Source organism: Rhinolophus hipposideros, assembly GCF_964194185.1.
Source record: "Rhinolophus hipposideros genome assembly, chromosome: 18".
In the NCBI taxonomy this organism is placed as follows: domain Eukaryota; kingdom Metazoa; phylum Chordata; class Mammalia; order Chiroptera; family Rhinolophidae; genus Rhinolophus; species Rhinolophus hipposideros.
Window position 1 is genome coordinate 23,347,053 of NC_138064.1, and position 24,824 is coordinate 23,371,876.

The 24,824-nt window shown below is 33.1% G+C and overlaps 1 protein-coding gene across 1 annotated transcript in view; it reads left to right on the plus strand.

Moving 5' to 3' along the window:
- AGMO (alkylglycerol monooxygenase) overlaps positions 1 to 24,824 on the plus strand; it is a 310,424-nt gene that overhangs the window by 207,070 nt on the left and 78,530 nt on the right. The gene's annotated exons all lie outside the window — the stretch shown is intronic.

Genomic DNA, 24,824 nt, shown 5'->3' on the forward strand with positions numbered 1-24,824 from the left:
GGGCTTCATTCTGGATTGTGGTTTGTTTTTTGTTTTTATAGGTCTACATTCTACTCCATTTGATTTTGCTTCAAATATGTCTAAATTGTTCCAAAAGATGACCACTGAATTTTTAGTTTTAGTTTTTATATTTTACAGTTCTATGATATCTAGATAGTTCTTTTTCCATTTCTTTATGTAACTTTACCATTTTCTGCCCCCACAACAAAAGCGTGGCATATATCTCCTTAAAAATAATAAAGATACATATCTTTATTATACATCTGTAATCTATATCAAATAACTCCAATATCTTTGAATGCCTGTGAGTCTGTTCTATTGTCTATCATTTCTCTTGCTTCTCATTCATAGAATCTTCTCTCCTTATGTTCTGGTGATCTTTGAGTATGTGAAGGATATTAAGTTTAAGTTTAATTTATAGAAATTAGTTTGGGGCCTAGGAACATCTTACTTTACACCAAAGAGGATTTAAATTACCATTGCCACAATCCATAACAATCCAGATAACCTTAATTAAACCTTGAGGCATGAGATTTTTCTATATACATGACTCAAAACAAACCTTCAAGGCATACGGAACATGGTTAATTTGGTTTATACCCTCAATCCTAGAATGCATCCCTTGGGGCACCAGTCCAAATTCAATGGTGATTCAACAGTATCACTCTTTTAGAATACCCCAGATTTTCATATTGTTCTCCCAGCCTCTTGCACTTGGTAAATTTTGTGAGAATGAAGGAGTCCTGAACGTTTGGACTCACTTCTTTGGATATTTGTTCTTTCCCATTTCCTATTCTGGTAATTCCACACTAGCATTCATTGATTTCCCTAAAAAATAGTTTTAAATTATTTTGTTTCACTTTTTTAGTAGCCTCAGTAGCAGGGATTAGTTACCAAGATTGCTGTCCCTCAGAGAAGAAATCCCACGGTGAGATATAAACAGTCAATTTAAAAAAAAAAAATAGAATGAGTAAGAGGAGTTTAGAGGAGGAGAAGTCTAGTAGAGGCAAAGGAAGATGAAGGAAAAGACGCACTGAAAGATTTTTGACAATAATCAAGTACTGAAGTAGCAAGAAAGTGATTGATCATGGAAACGAAAGGGAGATAGAGTGATTAACACTATAAAAATGACTAACTAGGATGAGTGCTGAGAAAAGGGTAATCAAATTTGGTAACTAGGAAAGTATTAGAGAATCTAATATGGGCAGGTTTAAGAGGTCTGATTTTAGAGTTTTCAAAGTACTAGTTAGGTAAAAATCATATTTTTAATTTATGAAGTTGAGTAAAGGCAAGAAAATAAAAAAGGGCTTTGAGACAATATAGAATATAATTCCAATCCAAAAATATTTTAATTAAATCATACCATGATTAAATTATAATTAAATTTCTTCATAAACAGACCCCACAGACAATGCTTACCAGACAGATACACTATAATAGCAAGACATATATGAGAAATTTATGTTACAATTGAAAAAAATGATAGAATTAGATCTTCTATATTTTTCTTAATCTTATAATATTTAATTTCTATGAACTCAAAGATTATCATTTGATACTGGCTTGTGAACTCATCTGAGGCAATCATATCAGCTTGTTGGAACATGTGGACTATAATTTCAAGATGAGCCAAAAGGTATTTTTATTCTTAAACTGACCCATTTTTATATAATAGCATTTTGAGAGAAACACTCTATCCAAGGGTCTGTCTTTTATCAGCAGAAACCTGAACTTGATCACCATGTGTTAGAATAAATCTCACATGAAGTTTAATTCTAAGACTTTGTAATCTCTTTGACATATCTATAATAAAGAATACAAACCTTTCTGATCCTTTCCAGTGGAAATTGTGCAATGATACCATCCATTAAATACTACCATTCTCTCACTGGGTGGCAAATTTTCTTGTGCTGCTTGCTATACCACATACTTTTATCAAATCACTTCTGACTTTGTGTTTGAAAATTAATGAATGAATGGAAGTCTTCTGGGATATTTTATTTTACTGTTAGCAGCTTTAATAATGATGTGTTCGTGTTCACTCCAATTAAGTTTATAAGAGGATTTAACAGGTGTTTAAAATGCTAAGAAAGTTTAGACCAACCAATGATTTAGGAAGGTTCTCATATTACAAGATGATATTATACCCAATAACTTCAGTAGAATTTGAACCTCTTTACCTATCTCCACTCCTGGCTTAATAAACAAAACAAAAAAAAAAAAGAAAAAAGAAAAAGAAAACTGGATTTCTCTATCATGATTTATTTTAGACTGCATTGATTTTTATGCCCCAACACTAAATATTAGCTTCTGGTTTCATCTAGACATCTGTCAATGGTCAGGTTACAATTGGTTAAATAGTCTTTTACAGTGTCTTGGGATTATGGAATTGACTACATTTCAGGATCATAAATTTATATCTTTTATGTTACGTACAGCGCATATCGACAGTTCCGATCACATATAATCTTAACATAACGGACAAAGATTCCAGTTAATACTGATGCTCAATATATTGGATTATTTCTCTGATTTTTGTTGAATAATGACACAGAATTTAACAAAAGGAAAGTCAAATTACTATTTTGAGAGTCAGAGTCACAAGGAAGGTTCAGTTGACTGATGGGAGAAAACAGTCATAAACTGGAAGTGTATTTTGAGGTACTTATAGTTCAATAACAGTGCCACATGTGGATATGCTTTATGCATTTAATTTTTCCTATGTCCATTTAGCAAAAAGCTAAAGATTCTCTTTATGTGAAGACAATTTTGTTTTACCACCAGGAAATTGGAGTGCCATTGGCATACAGTGAATTATGTATCTGTATACTGCCTAAAATAATAAAACAATTTAAGTGACATATAGTTAATACACCTGTAAAGGAAGCTGATTTATTCAGTTATACAGAAATCTACTTTGAAACTGCTTTTCTCTTGGATTTTTTGCTAAAAATTATATTGCTTTAATAATAAAATTGAAGTGCAAATATGCACGTTAGCCTATTAAAGCCTTCAACATGTCTTACAGAAAAGAAAAAAAAAAAGGCTACTTCACTGAGACCGTCTTTTCCTTGTTATCTCACTAACAAAATTGTTTTTTTTATCAGAATTGTTGGGAAAGGTTGCAGTCTTATGCCCAGGCACTAGATCCCCATTAGGCCACATAACAATGGCTTTTGGGCCTGGAACACTTCTTTACCAAGAGCTAAAGAGCCCATACAGTCTATGCAGGCCTTATCACCTTGCAACAGAATACCTTTCTCTGTTTCAGACTCAGTGAGTACTCCAGTGTTCTGCTTGAGGCTGTGGTGTGTGTCAGTGTCCCTCAGGCACACCCTCGGCTTTCAATATTTCAGATTCCAGGAAGGAGGAGGGGACCTTCCACTGTAGGATGACAAGGGCGTGCTAAGCCAGTTGCCCTATTTCTGCTGTCAAGAGAACCTACTAGTCATGGGTAGCTGATGTACACTACTAGATATGATCTTTCTCTATTTCTTTATGAGTAAAAGCGTTGTTTGATTCAGGGTTTGACTGTGCTATGTTTTCCTGGGAGACTCCTATACCAAGAAGCATTGGACAGAAGTTTCTGGGCCTTTGTCCTTCGTGACAGGCATTGTCATGATCTTCTCTCTCCTCCATGGAGTTGGAATCCTCCCCTGGCACTGGTTACCGGTGCATGGTGTTCCACTCGAAAATATTGCCCCTAATAATATCAGTGTTCTACTCAACGATATTACTCCTAATAATATCTTCCAAAGTTAATACTTCTGGAATATAATTTAGAAATTATTTTTCTAGATAGTTGACATTTCAGATATTAGAGAGGAGTATTGTGTTTTTGACATTTACTAAATTGCTTAATATTGTGAACTTGACCTTCAATTAAGAAATGTATGAAAAATTATGTAATGATCTTTTTTTAAAACTTAAAGTTTATTGGGGTGACAATTGTTAGCAAAGTTACATAGGTTTCAGGTGTACATTTCTGTAATACATCATCTATATATCACATTGTGTGTTCACCACCCAGAGTCAGTTCTCTTCCCATCACCATATATTTGATGAGGGTGATGATCTTTTTCACTCTACTCTATGGAAGTGGGTGAAGGCAATCATTCATTATGGTCCTCTTTACGAAGGCGACTTTTTTTCTGATCTCAGTAACAGGAGGTATAGTTATGTAACTTGGCGGACTCATTTATATCTCTCTTATGTATATTGATACGTGTTATCTTTGTAACTAGATCTTATTTTTCTATTTGTGTTGATTGCTAAATAGCTCAGAGTCAAATATGCCATGGATATCCATGTTTTGCTCTTCTCTTCATTTTGACTTCAATTATACTTTAAAAGATTTGCTGCATGTATTAGTTTATTTATTTATTTACTTATTTATTTATTTATTTTATTGCTGCCATAGACCAAAAATTGAGTGGCTTAAAAAACACACAGATTTGTTGTGTCACAGCTCTGTATGTCAAAAGTCTGAGTTGGCTCCGCTGGTTTCTCTCTGTTCCAAGTGTCACAAGGGCAAAATCAAGGTGACAGTCTGTTGGGTTCTCTGGAGGCTCTAGGAAAAATTTACTCTGTGCTCATTCAAGTTGTTCATGAAACCCAGAACCTTGTGGTTGTAGAACTGATGTGTCCATTTCCTCACTGGCTGTCAACGAGGGGCTGCTGTTATATCCAGAAGGCCTCCCTCCAATCTCTGCGTTAGGATCCCTGCATCTCAGAAAGAGAGAGGACATACCAAATCCTTCTCATGCTTGAATTCTCTCTGAGTTTCCCTTCTGCCCCATCTTTTTCTCCTCTTTTGCCTCTAGCCAGAGAAATATCAAAGCTTCTAAAGTCTCAGGTGGTTAGATTGGGTCTACTGGGGTAACTGAGAATGATCTTCCTATCTTAAGGTTCATAACGTTAATTGTATCTACAGAGTCCGTTTTGCCATGTACTGTAAGGTATTCGCAGGTTCCAGGGATTAGGGCATGGGCATATTTTGGGGATCATTACCCAACCTACCACATACAAAAATGTACAAAATTTACAAAATGTACATTTTTGTATATTGTTTTTTATATCTCATAAATAAAATGTTAAGAATATACCTAGAAGTAATTAATTAGATGATGTTCTAATGAATTGGAAAAAAGACAACCTCCAATTAATCTAGATGTGAGGAGAATATTGTTAAATTTTTGAAGGGTAAAATTTGCTTTAAAGTACAATGTAGTTATTTTCATTTTTTTAATTTCAGAGTGAGGCATATAAAACCAGCCTTTATAAGTGTTAAACATATATATTTACCAGAGGTTTTTTTGTGGGGTTTTTTTTGCCTAGTTTTCTAAGTTACTGAACAAAATAAATGTCTGTCTATGAATTATATCATCATACTACTACAACCTTAATCTATTTTTCCTTTTCTTTCTCTTTTGTTTTTGAGTTCATGAAGCAGTTGCTTTATTGCATCAACTTTTGTGTTTACCAGAAGCTTAAGTCTTCTCACTCTCCATAACAGAGGCACATCTGCTAATTAAAATTACCTGTCATTCTCAGGAAGCCTAGTGGTTGACATTTAGGGTGTTTGAGACATTTTCTGACAAAAGTAAGACAGATCTGGGCCCAAATGCTTACTAATTTTAGGATATTTAAATATTATGTAAACCTACTGTTCTGTTTCCTCCTTTGTAAAAAAAATATATTTATTAGTTAAAAGTTTAATGATAGTTACCTCACAGGACTGTGGGTAGTAACTGAATTATTTAGCACTATGTCTGGAATATAGTTAATAGAAAGTCAATGTGGAAGGACTTATTTTATTAATTCTATTAATATAGAACATCATGAGAAACATGCTTGTATTGCCATGAAAGATAGCAAATCATAGAAAGGTTTTTCTCTGTCCACCTATTTTTTTTTAGCCCCATAGGACATTGATCATAGCTATGTTTTATAGTAGTAAATGTTCATGTAGACATTTCCATTCATTTACATTATCTCTTTTTCTGTAATTTTTCTGCATCTCAGAACTTCTCAGATCACATTATTTTGTCCGACAAAGTTCATTCTTTAGAATATCTTTCAGTGAGTGTTGGCTGGCAGTGAACTCTTTTGAAGGAAACTTGCTTTTTATTTTCCCCCTTTAAATATTTTCTTTTTGTCTATAATGTTTTATAATTTAAATGTGATGTATCTACGCTTAATGTTTTGTTTGTTTGTGTGTTTGTTTGTTTTTTATATATCATGCTTGGGATTCATCTGGTTTGTTACAGCTATGAAATTGTATTGTATACCAATCCTGAAACATCCTCAGCGTTTCACTTCTCAAATATTGCCTTTACCCAATTCTCTCTTTCTTTCATTTTGGAACTCTGATTAAATGTATGTTAGACCTCACTCTATCTTCCATGCCTCTTAAGGTCTTAAATTCTCTCTCTCTCTCTCTCTCTCTCTCTCTCTCTCTCTCTCTCTCTCTCTCTCTCTCTCTCTCTCTCTAATTTTTATCTATTTTCTTTATCCCAGAGTTTTATTTTGATAGAATTTTCTTAACAGTTCACAAATCATTTCTTCACATGCATCTAATCTGATATTACAATCTGATGTAAACCCATCCATTTCATTTATAAATTTTATTATATATATGTATACATATACATATATATATATGTGTATATATATATATGTATATATATATATATATGTTTTTATTACTGGAAACTCTATTTTCTTAAAATATATTCCTTCCAGTTTTTTATTTCCCGTAAATATTTTCAAATTTATCTTTTATTTATTTAAATATGGCCAAAGGAGTGATTTTAAAATATATATCTGATAATTTCAACATATCTGTTTCAAGTTCCTAGTAATTGTTTTTGTTCTCACTCAGAATACTTTCTTTTCTTGTGAGCTTGATTATTCTTATTATATGTTGGTCACTGCCTTTAAATCATGTTTAGTGATTCATTAAGGCCTAAGATGAGGATAACTTCCTCCAGGGAGAGTATGTGTTTGCTTTGGCCAGGCAGCTGGAGGTTCTACTAGACAAGTTATTTGGTCCATATAAGTGATATAAACTTGGCTGCACATTTGAGCAAGGGTTGGCTTTTGACTGCAACTTTTGGGGGACATTTTTGTTCTCACCTCTGCTCAGGGTCTAAGAAACTTTATCTCTAGTAGCCTGATGTCAAAAAGGTAGATAGAATCATTTGGTGTTCCAGAATAATTTGGGAGGTGTTTTCTACCTTGCATAGTTCCTGGATTTTCATTTATTTTCCCCTTCATCCAAGTGAGGATATCAAAAACTAAGTGTTATTTGATAGAGCACAGATGTCCTCAGTCCAAAACTAGTTCTCATACTCTATGAGTTCGTATTTTCCCTTGAATTTTTGGCTCTGTAATTCTCTTGTTACTCTTCAGTGCTTAAATATTTAAATTACATATACAGAGGGTTGTGTATGTATATATGTATATATATATATATATATATATATATATATATATATATATATATATATATGTGTGTGTGTGTGTGTGTGTGTGTGTGTGTGTATATACACACACACACATTTTAAGAAAGGAAAAATGTATTAAAATTGTAATACCCAATATATACCAATAACAAAAATGAATACAAGTCACATTTGACTTCTGCAATGACAAGAGGTGCTCAAAGTGGTTACCGTCAGCGTCCAGACACTTCTTGCTATGGCGAACTACTGCTTAAGCAATGTTGACCAAAGTGTCCACTTGGATACATTGTTTTGGCACCCCTGGTTTATATATATACACACATATATACATATGTGTGTGTGTGTGTAATTTTTTTTAAGTTCTAGCATTTTTTTCTCATTTTTAGTATTGGGATTGTTTCACATTTTGTGGTAGGCAAAATAATGGTCCCCTGAATTATGTTCATGTTCTGAATCCCATAAACTGGGACTATGTTGTGTTATGTGACAAGGAGAAATTAATGTCACAGGTGGAATTGATGTTTGCTAACCATCTGATAGGGACATTAGTCTGAATTGTATGGGTGGGCCCAGCATAATCACAAGGGTTTTTATAGGTGGGAGAGGGAGACTGGAGATTCAGAGTGAGGTGATGTGGGAAGCACTCAACTGGTTATTGCTGGCTTTGAAGATGGAAGAGGGCCTTGCGCCAAAGAATGTGGGCAGTGTCTAGAAGCTGGAAAAAGCAAGGAAATGATTCTCCCTTAGAGCCTCCAGAAAGGAAGGTAGCCCTGCCAACATACTTTAGTTTAGAGCAATAAGACCCATTTCAGACCTCTGACCTCCAGAACAGTAAAACTATGAATTTGTATTAATTTTCAGCTTCTAGATTTGTGGTAATTTATAACAGCAGCAATAGGAAAATAATATACTCTGTCTTATAAAAAATAGAAGTTCCCCATTGTTTCATAAAGAGTGTAGTTAAATATTAAAAATATCAAAATGACAATAGTGCTATCCCCATAATTCTGGTAATTTTACACACTGAATGTGATTAACAACATTATAATAGTGAAAGAATATGATACGAAAGAGTGTATGGGTATTTTTGTCTGATCTAATTTGTTTTCATATTAGTGATTGATGTGCCCTAATCCTGATTGATTTGAAACTAAAAGACAGAAATATTACAAATGGTTACCAAATATGCTTATTCCTGGCAAAGTGATAGAAACTAAACTCTTAACTGACTCGCTTCCTCCAAAGTCATAGCTAAGAAAGGAATGGAAATTTTTGCTAAAAATATTATCTTGATATTTTTAGCAAATAAGAACCTAAATAACTACAGCTTTGATCATTGACTACATGAAAGTGTTTTTGTGTGTGTGAGAGGTTTTACATTTGTTTAAATAACATTACTGAATCAAATTATTCTTTAAATTAAAACCAAATTTGATCTATTTAAAGTGCCAAGTTACTCAGCCTTACTGCTATGTGTTTGCTCATTGCAGCTGCTAATCCTAAAAGGATTGGCACAGACCATGCAAGGAGCGTGTGGATAAGATGCTATGACAAACCATGATGAGCAAAGATTTCCTTCCAGACAGCATATGATATATATTTTTCATCATTAAATTTACATGAAGCTAAAGGAATATAGATGTATATAGTGTTAATTTGGAAACCTGCAAAAATGGAATTGGGAAAATTAGACTTCAATTCTACTGATCCTGGAGCCAGTATATTTTTCAGTGGCTAATGATATTTATTAAAAAGGATGATGATCATTGATTGAGTCAAGTCAGTCTGTCCTGCTTGGCTTTTATTCAAATTATTTCTAAAAGGATAAAGAATGAATATGACAATAACTGAGGTTCTTTTCTCTCTAACACTCTCTTTTAGAGAGAGTGTACACACACAAACACACCCCTATATAGACATATATATGCACAAATAATATTATTATAGTATGTATAATATAGTAATAAATAAGGACTCTCCTGTAACATTCTGACTATATCTTTTAAACTAAAATTCAATAAAAACAACACCTTAGTTACATTGGCTAGATGAATTCTTATGCTGGGGGAAGAGATGGAAAAAGGTACATCTCATTGTGGCTAGGTCAATGAACTTCAAAGTTGCCTTAGTTTCCTCTAACCCATAAAGTTTATTTTATAAATCTTTTGATAGAGTTGAAAGTCATCACTATTACAGAGTGATGTTTAGAAAGTATAAAGAGTTTCCCTTCTGCTGATCATCTTTTACTGGTACCTACTCAAAAATTTGGAGATGTTCTCCTGTGGAAAAAATGTTGGCCCTACTCATCTTGCTTGTCTGTGAAACAGCTCAGTAAGGATAATGATGATGCTTCATAATGTGTGCCTGTACTTGCAATTAACATGTTCCCCCAAAGGACTTTTAGCAGGGCTTGTTTTTCTATACTAGACCATGTCTCTTTTACACCAAGCATTTGGTTAATAATTGCTTAAAGGGGCTAATTCTGTCAGACTATTGCTTGATGTGGCTATTTCAACCAGTGATTTCAACCCAATACTTGGGATAATGGAATGTATAGTAAAGCTGCTTAATATGAAGAAATAGTAAGCTTGGTGAAGGAGAATAAGACGTACACATTTCTAGTTATAAAATTAATTAGTCATGGGGAGGTAATGTACAACATCGGGAATACCTTCAGTAGTATTATAGTTACTTTGTATGGTGTCAGAAGGCTACTGGATTTATTGTGGTAGTCACTTCGTTACGTAGATGGATGTTAAATAACAATGCTATACATTTGAAATTAATATAATATTGTATAATAACTATTTTAATAGGAAGGAAAAATAAATAGTAAGATTTTAAGCTGTGAATTTAAGCCAAATCATTCATTTGACCAACTACAAGTCAATGATATTGATGTCACACTTAAATTGAATTGGATTTTACTACACACTGACTGAAAGACTTTGGACAAATTACTTAAATATTGTGATACATTGTTTCTTTATCCACAAAATGTAGAAAACATTGCCTGTTTAAAGAGTTATATGAAATCCTTCGTAAACTATAGAGCATATCATATTAGTAGTTGCATTCTCATGAAATGTAATATAATAATATGATTATCAACAGAGACAGGAATATCAAAGGGCTTTGCTTAGCAGAAAAGTATTTATGATTTTATTTGTTTAACATGTTGACCTGTAATTTTGAAAGCTTGCTCTGATGAAAATGAATTTAAAGGCATAAACACTGTCCATAAATTTACAGTAACTGTCATAGTGAACAACTCTATGACATAAGTAGATATGGAGTGGATGCTGAAGGAGTATAGTAGAAGAAATGTCCAGTCTTGCTTGGTAAATCAGAAAGGGCTTCTCAAACGAGGTCAACTCAAAGACTTAAATAAGAAGAATGAGAGTAAATTAAGCCGAAGAGAGGGAGAAGGACATATTTTTAAATAGAATGAAAAGCATGGCCAAAGTTATGGCAAGTTTTCAAAATTCATGGAGTAACAAATTAGAGTGGCGAATACATGAGTAGCAAGTGAAAGGGATATGATTAGTAAGGGACATATATATGGAATAAGCAGAATTTACTCTAGTTATGAGAACAGCTGAAATTCTTTAAATAATAAAGTAACATGAACAGATTCACTCTTGGAAGAATTTTTCTGACTACTTGTGGGTGATGGATGGAGAGCTGGAGGGAAGAAGTGAGAAAAATGGCAAACAAGAATGAAGGCATGGGATCTTTTGGAGAAATTCTTGGTATTTAGAAAGTAAGGATAAATTTAAGTTGGGCACAAATGGCATTGACTGAATCAACAGAGTGACTTAAGAGAGAACATCTATCACACGTTTACGATTGGTCACAGGTTGGGGATGAAGAAGAGAACAGCCTTACATAGTTTTAAAAAAATCACCAATGGGTTTTATTTGTCACTGTGAAAAGTCTGAATTATAAACAGATTCTTGGACGGGGGGCTCATACCCACAGCTTATTCACCTTTAACAGCTGTCTCATCTCCAGTAGCTTTTCCAGAACTGTTACCTTCACCATGAAGTACTATGAGTTTTACAGTTCAATTTGAGATTCTTTGGCATTTTGACTTTTCTAACAAAGACATCATGGAGCAAATAAATAGATCAGCAAGCCTTTTCTATGTCTTTTCCAATGCTATCTGAAATCAATTTATTGAACCACTTCTTTCAAGTCATTTGTCTACAACTCTTGGGTTATGATTTCCATCGTCTTCTTCTGGATTTGGCAGACCTGTTGATGCTGAGTGTCAGAGGTCTTCCCAATCTGGTTGCTGCATTTTTTAGTAAAACCAATACAGAATAGATGAAGCAACTAACCATCGGTAGTCTTGACATCAACATGAGCTTCAATCATGGTCTGTCATTTTTTGACCATGGAGAACATTTTGTCATGTGTAAGATCCATGCCATGGAAATTAGTTAGGCAGTTTTTGCCCTGAACATCCTCAGTAATTAACTTGAATTTTCTAAATGCAACTTCATTATTCTGCAGTTCAGCAAGGCTCACTTCAGAAACACAACCCTTGAGATCATCATGCAATTTTGATTCCTTGAGTTCTCATGACTAGTGTTTTCCCAATATTTCTTATATTGAACATAGCTGGTGCTTTCACATCCTACCAATTTTTCTTAGAAAATGTGTCAACCACTTTTTTTTCTGGCTTCCTTCTTGCCGCCTTTCATAAAGTGCCTATTCTTTGATGCACTCTGAGCAGCACCACCATGGTGCTGCTCAGAGAGCCAAAAGGGCTTACACAGTCTTTTAACTTTCTGGATTGGTGAGCTCATGTGCTCATTGAGATAGCGACCTGGGAAAAGGCAAAGAGTTGAGGGGAGAGATATTGAGTTTATCTTCTGGCATCTTTATACTGTAGTACCTGTGAAATACCTGAGTATCAGTTGCATGTCTGAAATTTAGGAAAGTAGGTCAGGCCTGGAGTTGTAGATTTGGGTGTCAGTTTGAAGGTGTAATTGCAACTGTCTGCAAAAAAAGCAATCAACTTAGGAAATGTTTTTATTGTTCTTCACTTTGATGCAGTTATCTGATTAGGTAATTATAATGTCTCCTTCCCATAGGCTTCGTAACAAAAAAGTCCCACATACATGAGTGATTTATTTTGAAATATCCACATTAATTTTAAAACAAGTAAATTGAAGTCATATTATGTTAGATTTTAAGTTGATTTGTCCATCTAAGAAAACAAGTTCTATATCAACCACTGCCACTCTCACTTTTCGATTAAGTATTTTGAATTACACTTATAAGTAATGATGTATGCCTGTTTTAACTTTTTACCATGTAATAAAAATTGTTAATTCAAATTTTATTCCAAACAAATGGGTTTGGCTTGAAGACAAGTCATGTCAAACAAGAATTGCCACACGGTAGGGTCCCAGATCAAGCTGTCATGGTGAAATACAAATTATGTCTTTCTCTCTCATGAGACTATTAGCGTCAGGTGACGAGACTAGACATTGAGATAGTGTAGCATGTGTATCTCATCACCGTTACTGGTAGATTTGTTTCAGCAGTGGGAAGAATTATATAATTATAAGTTGGAGATTATATTTTTTTTCCATTTGGAGGAACTTCATCATTGGTTTGTGGTTAAATAACTTTAAATGTAGACACGTATACTACTTTTAACATCAAAACTCCCCCAGATTTGCTGTGCTTTATGAATTTTATTTCTGATGATTGTAACTTATTCTTTTAGAAATGGTGAACTATTTTATATAAAGACTTCATTATCTTTGTTTTGATGATTATAACTTACTTTAATAATATTTTATATATCATATATATAAATTATGTTTCTCCACTAGCCCTGTCCAATGTAGCATACACAACATCATAAAGCAGAAATCTTAGTTTGGGACATACTGTTCAGCATACAAGACTTAATACAATCTAAAAGAGTAGATGAAAATTTAAATTGTGCTAATTCGAAACATTAAATCTAACCATTTGAAGCATTAGCAATCATTAACAGTGTCATAAATCATTTTAACTTTTGAGCGAGGTGACAAAAACTGCTGTGTTTTGTAATGCTATTTTTGCCATCATATTCTGTTATAAATAAATTTGGTCTCTAGGCCAAGGAGAACTTTGGAGAACTTTTAAGTTTGAAAGACTGTCTCACAGCTGGAAAGCACCCCAAAGTGGATTGATCACAGAAGAATATGTTTTTCATTATCCAGCTCTCTACCAAACTATTTCTTGTAGCTTGAAAATAATAAAGATTTTGTAAGCCTCAAGAGGTCTTTTTTGATCCATGAATGAAGTTACCCTGGATTCATATAACTAAAATCTGACTTTCTTTCAGCCATTGAAATTCAAAACCCTTCCATTTATTAATGTGGAATAAGAAAATTCTTCCAAAAAATGTCAAAACTTTGTATTTTAATGAAGTCACTGTCAGTGCATATCAAAAGATTTTATTCCATTTAAGGTGAGTACAATATAATGTGAAAGGAAATGTAGAGTGATTAATGGAAGTATGTTAATTAAAACAGAATATTAGAGGACATATTCTGGTAGACTTCAAATTATTTTTTAGTTTTCTTATATCAAAAGTTATACTTTTATACTTATCACAAAAACAATTTTATTCATCTTTCAGTGTTTAGAGTTCATGATTTTTTCAGAAAATAAGGCATATGATTTTGTTGTTGTTGCTTAAAATTTATTGCCCAGAATTTTAAGGCAAAAACAATCTTTAAAAGAGCACTTGTTCTTCTAGCCCATCTATGAATCCATAATGCCATTTTACCTATGATGTATTGTACATTCTTAGTACCTTTAGAGGAAACCATGTGTAATTTAATAATCTAATGACTTCATTAGAACTACAGACTCCATTTACAATAACACAGTGGAAAACTGACTGTATATAACTGTGATAACCTAGTAATTTAATAGCATATCTTAAGTAAAATCCAGATCATCATTCCAAATTCAAGATTACATTTATATCCAGGTCATACACATAGGAATGTAATTTTGTAGTGATTTTCCTCGTAGTAAAATTGGGAATTATTACTAAGCATTGTTTACTGTAACCATCTAAATCAAAGAAAATAACTTACAGAATCACAAGATTTAAAAAGTGACACAAAAACCCATCTTGCCAGGTGAAAAGAAATTGATGCAATATGTTGAACTTTGATCATTCATGTTTCACCAATGAGGCTAAATGCACAGAAAATACTTTACTCAAATTGCTTACAATAAGTGCCAATCCTCATTTTTTTCATATCAAGGAGAGGATTTATAAGAATATTAAGAATTTGCAGATAATCTTCAAGTCTAGTTTCAGACAATATTTTTTACTTCCTGTCCTATCAAACTTTTTTTGAAAACCAGATTTAACAGAATTCCCTTGTCCTTACCCCTGCCTGCCCTCTTGTGGAGAGCAGCAGAAGGATAAGAAGAAAAGGAAAAAGACACATGGCAGAATAGCCATGGTGAGATGATAAGTTCTTAAGATAGGTGCAACCACATGTCATTAGATAATAATATTTAGTAGGAATTTGTATATTTCAAAATAATGCCCTATTTTTAATATTAAATTTATTTGCAACTACTGAATATCAGCAGGCTCACTCTGCTTTAAGATTGTGGGAGGAAATCCCAGAGGAAAGAAAAACCAAGAGGAAATTATTAATCCAATGTGTTTTCCTAGGTTTGACTAAACCATTGGCCAGAGTTGACTTTCTTATTAAGTGTTGGTGCTTTGTGTAAGTGAAAGAGTAATAGTGCCTCATATTTTCATTAGAATATTTTTTGCAGGGATGGGAGATATATCACTTCCCAGCTATGTTTAACTTCATTAATACTTTCACATTCGTTCATGCAAGCAGCATCTCAAAAAATAAAAGTTTCTGTTTCTTTGGATACATTGAAGTGTTAAAAAATCATGACCCAGTAAAAGTTCAGGCAGGGACTTTTGGAATAGATAAACAGAACCCTTGACTCATAACCAATAACTGAATAAATAAGATTTTTATTATAAAACGACCAGGAAAAACTCAAATCCTTCAACTGTAAAAACTCCCCTATATCTCCATAATAAAAGTGATGTGGCAAACACTAAGTAGCCACTATTTAACAATAACATAATTGAGAACGCAAAGTTGTTCAGCTTTCTTTATAGTGATAGATTTGAGATTGTACCCAAAATTTCTGTCCTTGTTTGGCCTTGTGCCTCACTCAAACCCTTTCCCTCCACAGCTGTTTGCTGGGTGCATTCTTACTTAAATAATAGGGCTCTGTAGAGAAGACCTCAAGGGGATTGAGGGAATAGAGAGAAAAGGATGAAAGAGACTTTAAATGATCAAACAAATGTTAGGAGATAAGGTCAAGACATTTAAGTTCTCTTTTATTGATATTATAATGTCGGGATTTTTCAGGTACTTTGATCAGAGAGCCTACTTATTTTATAGAATAAAGCAATTCCAAGGATACAGTCAAGTGTTTCATAGGGGTCTTGATTTGGTGTTATTTTCTATAAAAGGATTAAAAGTTGAACTAACATAAATTTATGTTTTAGACTTGGGACTCTAGGAGTTCATAGAAAATAACATTAGCTATTTTGAGCTATCAGAGATAGTCCTGGGCCTGTTCTGTTCTGGGTAAATATCATTATTTTAGTGATAAATAGAAGAGATTATCAGAAAAAGAAAAGATCCCCACAGTTAAACAATTAGAAAGCTGTGTGTGTTTATCTATTTGCATATATAGAACTACACACTTTTAAAAATTTTTCTTTTCTACCTAACATTTTTAAAAGCAAGGCCAAGAAAATAATCCATTTTTTCCCCATAGTCTGCATCAAGTTCCCCATACTCCACTTCTTTCTTCTGCTTTCAGCACCTTCATATCCCTCACATTCTTTTATGGCAGAGCACAACTCTCTCACTTTTCTTAACAAGAAACACACATTGCCGTTAAACAGCCGAGGTCATCCTCATGCTCACGTCACAGGTCAAGCAAGATCACTTACATTTTTTAGAGGGTCACTTCTTCTCACTGGGTGGGATATGACCTTTTTCCTTTTCATAGAAAAGAAACCACCCCAGATGTTCACCAACACTTCTTTCTTTTTTCTTTCCATTCTCTTCCTCTATTGCTGCCAAACATACATACTTAAACATCATTCGTCTTGCTAGTTATCTTCTACGATGTTGACAAAAGGTCAATCTGTATTTTATCTAATGTATTTTAAATAGGAAAAACAAAACAAACAAAACACCAACTGTTGATTAGAATACACTTTAGGACAGAAATATTGACTTTTTAACTTGAATGAATAATTCTGAAAACTCCTCATTAATCACAGTGTAGTATAAAGTCATTGTTAAAATTCATCTCATTCTGTGTCTGTGTTGTCATCTTAAAATCATCTGTGGGCTGCACTTTTCTCATAACCAGCTGCATTTTGAGCTGTCTTGTGGAGTGTGGCTCTAACAATGTACTTAATTTCTTCTGTTCATCCTGTGTGGCATGTTCTTCCTGTTTCTTCATTGATTATGCCAGATAACTTCTATCTTTTGAGGTCCTTCAAATTTTCTCATCTAACGCAACCGAGTTTGCAGGGGTTTCGTACTGATTAGAAATACAGAAATAGTACTCTTGTTTTCATCTTTCGTAAGAGTAGTAAAGAAGTGATATCTGCAGAAATAACATTCAATAACAATTCCACGGCTTCAACTCTACCTTCTCTATGAAGCTCAGCCTTAGTTGATTAGTTCACTTGGGACATATTAATTGAAAACATACTACATGACAAGTACTACACCAGATGTTGAAGGTACAGCATTGGATAAAACAAAACAAAAAAGGCTTCTCTTCATGGAGCTTACAGTCTAGTGAAATTACAGTTTCTAAATGAAAATAGCCACTATATTAGAAAATAAATGCCTGTTCTGTAACCACTACCAAACTGAAAGCCCTATGCCAGTCAGCTTGATTTATGTATTTTTTTACTCTCATTTCCAGTGATTTAATTTTTAAATAACTTTTACATTTTCCATTCCTAAGTTTGTTTTTATTAAGTTCTGGAGTTGGAACAAAATAATACATTTTAAAACAAAAAAATCTGGCAAAAATACCCCATATCTTTTGTCCCCATACCAATTTTATTAGGGAACATTAATACACTATAAAAATCTATAACCAGCATGATTTCAAAAATGTTCACTGTCTAATTTTTTTTTAGTTAGAAGAACAATTCTGTAAATTAATATCACATTTCTCTTGAGATGAAACATTTTTTTCCAAAGAAAGTTTGTTCACTTTAGAGATGAAAAAGCTTTATAAAGATCAAATTAACAGCTTACCTTAAAGAGGAATTCTATAATTTTACTCTAAAAAGTTCTTATACTTAGCAATTCATTCATTCAATCAAAAATTCAATTATTAATATTTTAATTGTGAATTATTTAAAATGAAAACAAAATGGTAGAGTAAACCTAGAAAACATATATACCCAAGAGAGTTTTATCAAATCTCATACTTCATCTACTTAATATTTCTAAGTAAATAAAATGTTACAGAATATCTTGAGGTCTCTGTATAGCCTCTTCTCAAATACCGTTTTTCTCCTTTTAGCACCAGAAATAACTTCTACTAGGAATTTTGAATTTCATATGCCCTAGGCCCTTTTGCCTTCTTGACCCTTTTTCTCTATAATAATCTCTAAAAATTATATTTGCAACTATGTTCATAGAAAGATGAATATATTCAGATTGGATTATTTATTATATATTAAATATATTACATTCATTTATTTTTTTCTGGTTTTGAAATAAATTAAAACATGTTCATGGATTCCTAAAATTATCGTGGGCCCTCAGCACTCTGACTGTTGTACCTAGTGGGTAAGTCAGTTCTTCATTCAGCCTTTATCATTCTTTTACTTTTGTTTATATAGTCTTCTATGAAGATTCATTCTTAAATTGCCCCTTATTGTATTGGTTTTAGATCATGTTATGAGAACTAGTTGCACAATTTTGGTTGTCAAGCTCTGGCATTTAAAAGAACAGTACATGCCTTTATTTTGTGGATTACATTCATTTTCTGCATTCAAATTATTATTATTAACACTTTTATTTTTACCCACGAACACATACAATTACTGCAGCAATGCAACATGGGAAAGATTTCTTAAATATACCATTGTTTCTTGGAACATAAAGACTTGTTTTCCTGTGTTCTCCAGTGGAAAATCACTTTGTGTGTGTGTGTGTGTGTGTGTGTGTGTGTGTGTGTGTGTGTGTGAAACAAAAGAAGGAGAGACAGTGATTCAATTGACTCCTTAGTGTAACTTGTAATATTTTACAAACTTACATTTAAATGTAGGCATGTTTAGAGATTAATCCCTGGAAAAAATTGCATTTTGCCATGGAGAGAGTCTGCTGCTATTGGCGTTAGAATTCAGTGCCATAATTTGTGTCATTTTTTTTGGACAAGCAGGACTACAGAATGTCATCCACACCTTTAAGATTTGCTAATTTCCTCCAGGAGTTTTGCTCTTTTTCATGCCAGTTAATGGTAGAAAAATAGCTTCTTCCATTCATCAGATGAGGTAATGCTCAGTTACTATTCACATTTGAATGTACTATGAGTTTTGTATTTAAGTGATATCAGCAAGAAAAAAAAATAGCTTCTTTCTTTTGGTGATTATTTCTGCGCGTTTACTCTTTAAGGATTTTTAAGGGACTGTACCAAACTATTTTCTTGAAGATTCTTAAATTTTCTTCATCTTAATTAATGAGCAATGGCTGTATTACCTACTGTGTTAAGTAATGAAAGATGCCAGTATTACTATGACAAATTAAAACTGTCATGAATCTACTACACCTGACAATATACTTTGCTGTTTAACATATCCAAATCTGGGTAAGCCGTTGAAACATCAGTGTAGGCTCCATATTTGCTGTCGTGAATTCCAATCTAGTGGATCTATATAGTAGCAACTAAACATGCCCAGCATTTTCTCAGTGTGCTTTTATTTTTATCCCTGAGATTTTTACCTAAATACCTCTTGTATCTCTCTATGTTCAAATTCTAATGACCTTTTCAAGTGTCAACTCAAGTGACATACCTTCCTTAAAATCTTCCTCATTTCCTACTCTGTTACCTCCACCTCCATTTTCCCCCATTTCTCTGGATCAAGATGGAAGTATTTTTTGTCTTCTGAAACCCCATGCTTTTGCCAGTGTTAATGTAGTGGTGCCCACAGTTTTCTTCCTTATGTAATGGTTAGCCCATATCTTCTTTACATGTTCTTATCTGCTGAATAAGGACAAAGGATATCTTGCATATATATTTCTAATCTAGAAAACTCTGAGCACAGCAGTAATCCTTAGTAAATGCTGACATTAGAAATAGAGATTAGCCTTTACACGTCCCAGATTATGTGTTGAAATACAGAGTTGAATAATACACTGCATTTCTTCTGTCAAGAAGTTTAAGGTATACTTGAGGATATCAAGCAAAACACTAATTATGGCAGAGAACTCTTATTATCATTGAAGTATAAACGGGGAGCACAGAACAGAGAGAAAAAAAGTGATATACTCTGGTGTGATATATGTGTGTGTGTGTATGTGTGTGTGTGTGCATATATATATATATATATATATATATATATATATATAGATGTATATATATATAACTATATTATACAGGTATGGTAACTGAAGCTCAGTAAGTTTAACTGGCTCAACATCAACATAAATAACTCATAAGTAGCAAGGGCATGCTTTGAATTTCAGATCTAGCGAACCACAAATTAGAAGAAACATGAGAAGAATAATCTAACAGTTTGGGGTGATGATGAGAAAGTGGCTAGAGATTAATTCCAAGAGGAGGCTACACTTGAGCCTTGAAAGATGAGTAAACACAGCAAAGTATGGAGGCCCAGAGGACAATGACAAGAGCAGACATGAGGTGTGAAATATCATGGGGAGTTAGGGGAAATGAAATAGTTCAGTGTGAGTGAGACAAAGAGTGATGAAGTCAGAAATGAGCAAGCATAAAATTGTAGAGGACATTTAGTGCTAAGACATTTGTATTTCAACCCAATAATGATGAAGAGTTTTAAGCAGAAGAATACAATTGTCGGTGTTGCTCTCGTAGACTAGAGGCAAGTATAACAAGAGGCTATAGCTTGAAATGAGTGAGTGGCTATGATGACAAAAACATGGAAGAGAAATGAGTTAATTACAGGATAAAAATGACCAGACATGTTGAATGATTGAAGTAGTGTGAAGGTAAACCACTAAGGTGGGGGGGGATCAGATTTATTAGGCTAGCTGGTAAAATAAAAATGTGTTAAACTAATTAAATATTCTTTATACATTTCATATCACATAAATAAAATTATGAGGAAAATGGATTCACTTATTGTCTGCCAGTAAAATGCTTATTATGCATAGTAGCTAGCCTATGTGTTTCTTAGCTTTAAACATATAGTCTTCAAAAGCGCAGAGGATATTAATCTTTGTTCTTCCTTTACAGATTTACTCAAATGTTACATATTAGATGTGCTTGAATATTTTATTGACTTATCTTGAATTAAAGTATTGCCTTTAGAAGGGTATCATATCAAAAATGAACTGAAATGTTTCTTTTCAACTTTGAATTCAGGATCGCACCAAAGAATAAATATTTAACCAATTAGAAAAGCCTCCCTGGCTATGTAGATTTAAAGTCAATTTAATATCATGTATCTTTTACACAAAGCTCATTCACTCATGTTTGCCTATTTTCCTGTCAATTCGTTAAATGCAAATAATTCTTTCTTTATACTTCATAATGATTTCATGAAAATATTCCTGGAGTGAATACTTTCCTAATTGTTTAAAAATCTTTTAGATCATCACATGATAATGATCAATGTTGCCTCAGGGAGGGGTATATATTAGTTAGATATTTTTCTTTTGCTCATTTGGATGTCTTATTCTCGACACCTTAGCCAAATGCAACACTAAGTTGCCTGTAATTTACTCTGTAGTAAATCAAGAAAGGGGTGAACCTTTTCCTTCAAAATCTGCATGTTTTGGCAAGCACTCATGAGTCATTAGATGCTGAAAATTTACCACACTGTGCAATTATAGCTCCATTTCTGTTAAGATATTTGACTTGAAAAAAGTCCATTTAAAACTATATTCCATAATGCCAATAACTACAATAGTAAAATGCAGTACCACCTAGAATTTATATACTCTCATCCTTTAGAAGTATTAAAATTATTTTCCGTTTTCACTGCTCCACATTCTTTACAGCTCTGCGTCAGCGTGGTTGGTCTTTGATGGTATATTCCAGTGATTTCATGCCCATGTTATCTTTAACACTGAGCTTAGAAATGTTAATAAAGGCTCATAGGTGATAAGTTAAAATGGGCTTCTCTTTATATCAGGTTAGTGACTATGTATTCAGCAAGTACTTTCCTCTGTGGAGAGAGAGAGAGAGAGAGAGAGAGAGAGAGAGAGAGAGAGAGAGAGAGAGAGAGAGAGAGAGTTTGTGTGTGACCTGGCTGGATAGTATGAGGAAGAGAGGTATAGATACCTATGATAGAAGGTAGTCTGTAAAGTCAGTGCTCTGCTCAAGTTAAAAGTACAATAGAGAACCAGGGAAGAGAGAGGTTTATTCCATGTGAGGGATCTTAGAAAGACTATGGTAATGTGGGAAAATGGGGGAACCATAAAACACTAGTGTAGGCTTCTTTCAGGCCCACCGACACATCCCTGCTCAGCTAATCTTGTAGGTGTGTTGCTGTGGCAAGTAATTGGGTCTTTCTCAATTCCAGTTTCCTAATTTGGAAAAGAGAAATAAAAATTACCCACTGTGTGGTTTGGGGTGGAGAGGGACTATTACAGAAATAATATTTGTAAAATATTTGCACTATAATCTCTTAATTATGTTCCTTGTAGGATGTGCTTTTATTGCTGTTATTACTCTGCTTAGTATTACTAATTGTTTATTTTACTATTGAATAAGGAGGATTTAAGCCATGACCTAAAACATGAAGAAGACTTTAACAAGGAGATGAAAAAGGGACAGCCATTTCACTCAGAAGTGATAGGTATTGTGGGCAGGGACAGAGCTGGACAGTATAAGGCACATGGCCCTTACTGATGGTGACTGTGCCTAAAAAGAGTTGTTAGTAACAACATATTTCAGTGGAAAATTTCTATTTTTTTCAGACAAAATGTAGTAATTCACATTATCTGATCTGGAACTCTTAATTTAGCCAGATCAGCTCTGGGCCTTGTAGAGGGTGAAAGCGATATAAAAGTGTCTCTTTGGTCAGGGGGAGGGGGCAATACTCTGATGTTATCTAAATTATCTAGGCATAATGTAGAGTGGTTTCTCTACTTGTTGACAAGTTTCAGCTGGTGAGTTTATGGTCCTGTTCACTCTCAAGATTTGTAATTCTAGATAAAAATACTATCATGTTCAATCAGATAATTTCTATATGTTTAACTTCATGGAATATTTTTGTTTTGTCCACAAATGTTTTATATGACAAAGATAATTGAAAAAATATGCAATATAATACTCTAATTTTTCTTCAGTTCATAGTATTGTTTATATTTTTCATGTATTTTAGGACTGGACACCATAATTTTTAATGATTATGTATAGACATCTATAATGATGGCATCACAAAACATGTATGATGATGATGATGGCATAAAGCTCTGTGTAAATCTCTCATATGGATGGACATTCAGATTTCCAATTATATTTCCAAATTTTGACTGTTATTAATGAAGCTGTTTTGAGCATTGCAGTTCCTAAAAGCTATTTCTATATTTTTGACTATTTCCTCCATGTAACTTTCCAGAATTCCTGAGTGAAATGTTGTTTCACTGCTAAACATACCACTCACTCATTCAGAAAAATATTATAACATTATGCACTTCCATGAATGAAAGATATTCACTAACTTTCTATGTTTTCATGACATCCACATATTATCTAATTCAAAATTATTGTGTCAATAGTCAGGATTAAATTTTAGATCACATTTTCTTTCTCTAATCATTTATTTGTGAATCGGAAGCTGTAAACTGCAGTGTATTCCCCATCCCCAAATTTCCTATCATTCTTCCTTCCATTGTTTTCTCCACGGCAATTACTACCAACACGTTAAATCACATTTATTTTTCTTGTTTAATGTCTATCCTTCCTGCATAAGGGCTACATTTTTGTCTGTTTCAGTGCTTACCACATAATATGTGCTTAGTAAATAGTTGTTGAAATAATAAATGGATAGCTATATTTATTTTGTTCAATTCTTTACTCCATTTATCTTTTAAGGAATATATTCTTAATATAAATAAGGACTGTATACAACACCTATGCAAATCCTTTATTTTGTGCTCTGAAAATATTTTCCTAGTTTGATGTTTGACATGCATATAATTAATAAATAAGTATATATGTATATGTAACATATATCATATATGACATATTTCAATATAGATGTTTTCGGAATCTGAAAGAAAGAGAGACTAACATGGTTAGCAGGGGCTGAGGGTCCAGGAAAATGGAGAGATGTTGGTCAAAGAGTATAAACTACCAATTTTAAGATGAATTAGTTCTGGGGATCTAATGTACAGCATGGTGATTATAGTTAATAATACTGTAGTATATACTTGAAAATTTCTAAAAGAGTAAATCTTAAATGTCCTCACCACAAAAAAAAAGGTGTTAGATATCTGATATGAGGGAGGCATTAGCTAACACTATGGTGGTAATCATTTGCAATATATAAATGTATGAACTCAAAACATTGTATACCTTAAACTGACACAATGTGATATATTAATTATATCTCAATAAATCTGGAAAAAAATAGATATTTAAAAATTTTAAACATCTATCCATCTTTTCTTTTGCAATTACTATCATTTTCATAGCTTTCAAGATTAGAAATTTCTTTTTTTAGTTTTGATATTTAAAAAATATTTGATTCTATTAGATTTCTTGTGATGCTTTTCAAAGGCTTTTTTATAAGTCATAACAGGATATATTTAGAAAATAATGTTAATTTCTATAAGGAAAGTAGCAAATATTTTTGAAGATGTATGGGTAGTCCTATCAGCTAACAGTTTGAAAGAACTTCAGATTTCTTCTATTTGCTCATAAAATCTAGTAACATCTAATACTGATTTATATAGATTTTTCCTGTATGCAGCAGGAATATATTTTTTCTCAAATATTTCTCTTATAAACAAACCATTCATTTTGTTCAAATAGTATCTGAGTTTTCTGCAGATGTTATTATAAGACCATGTAAATTGATCTCAGTCAACT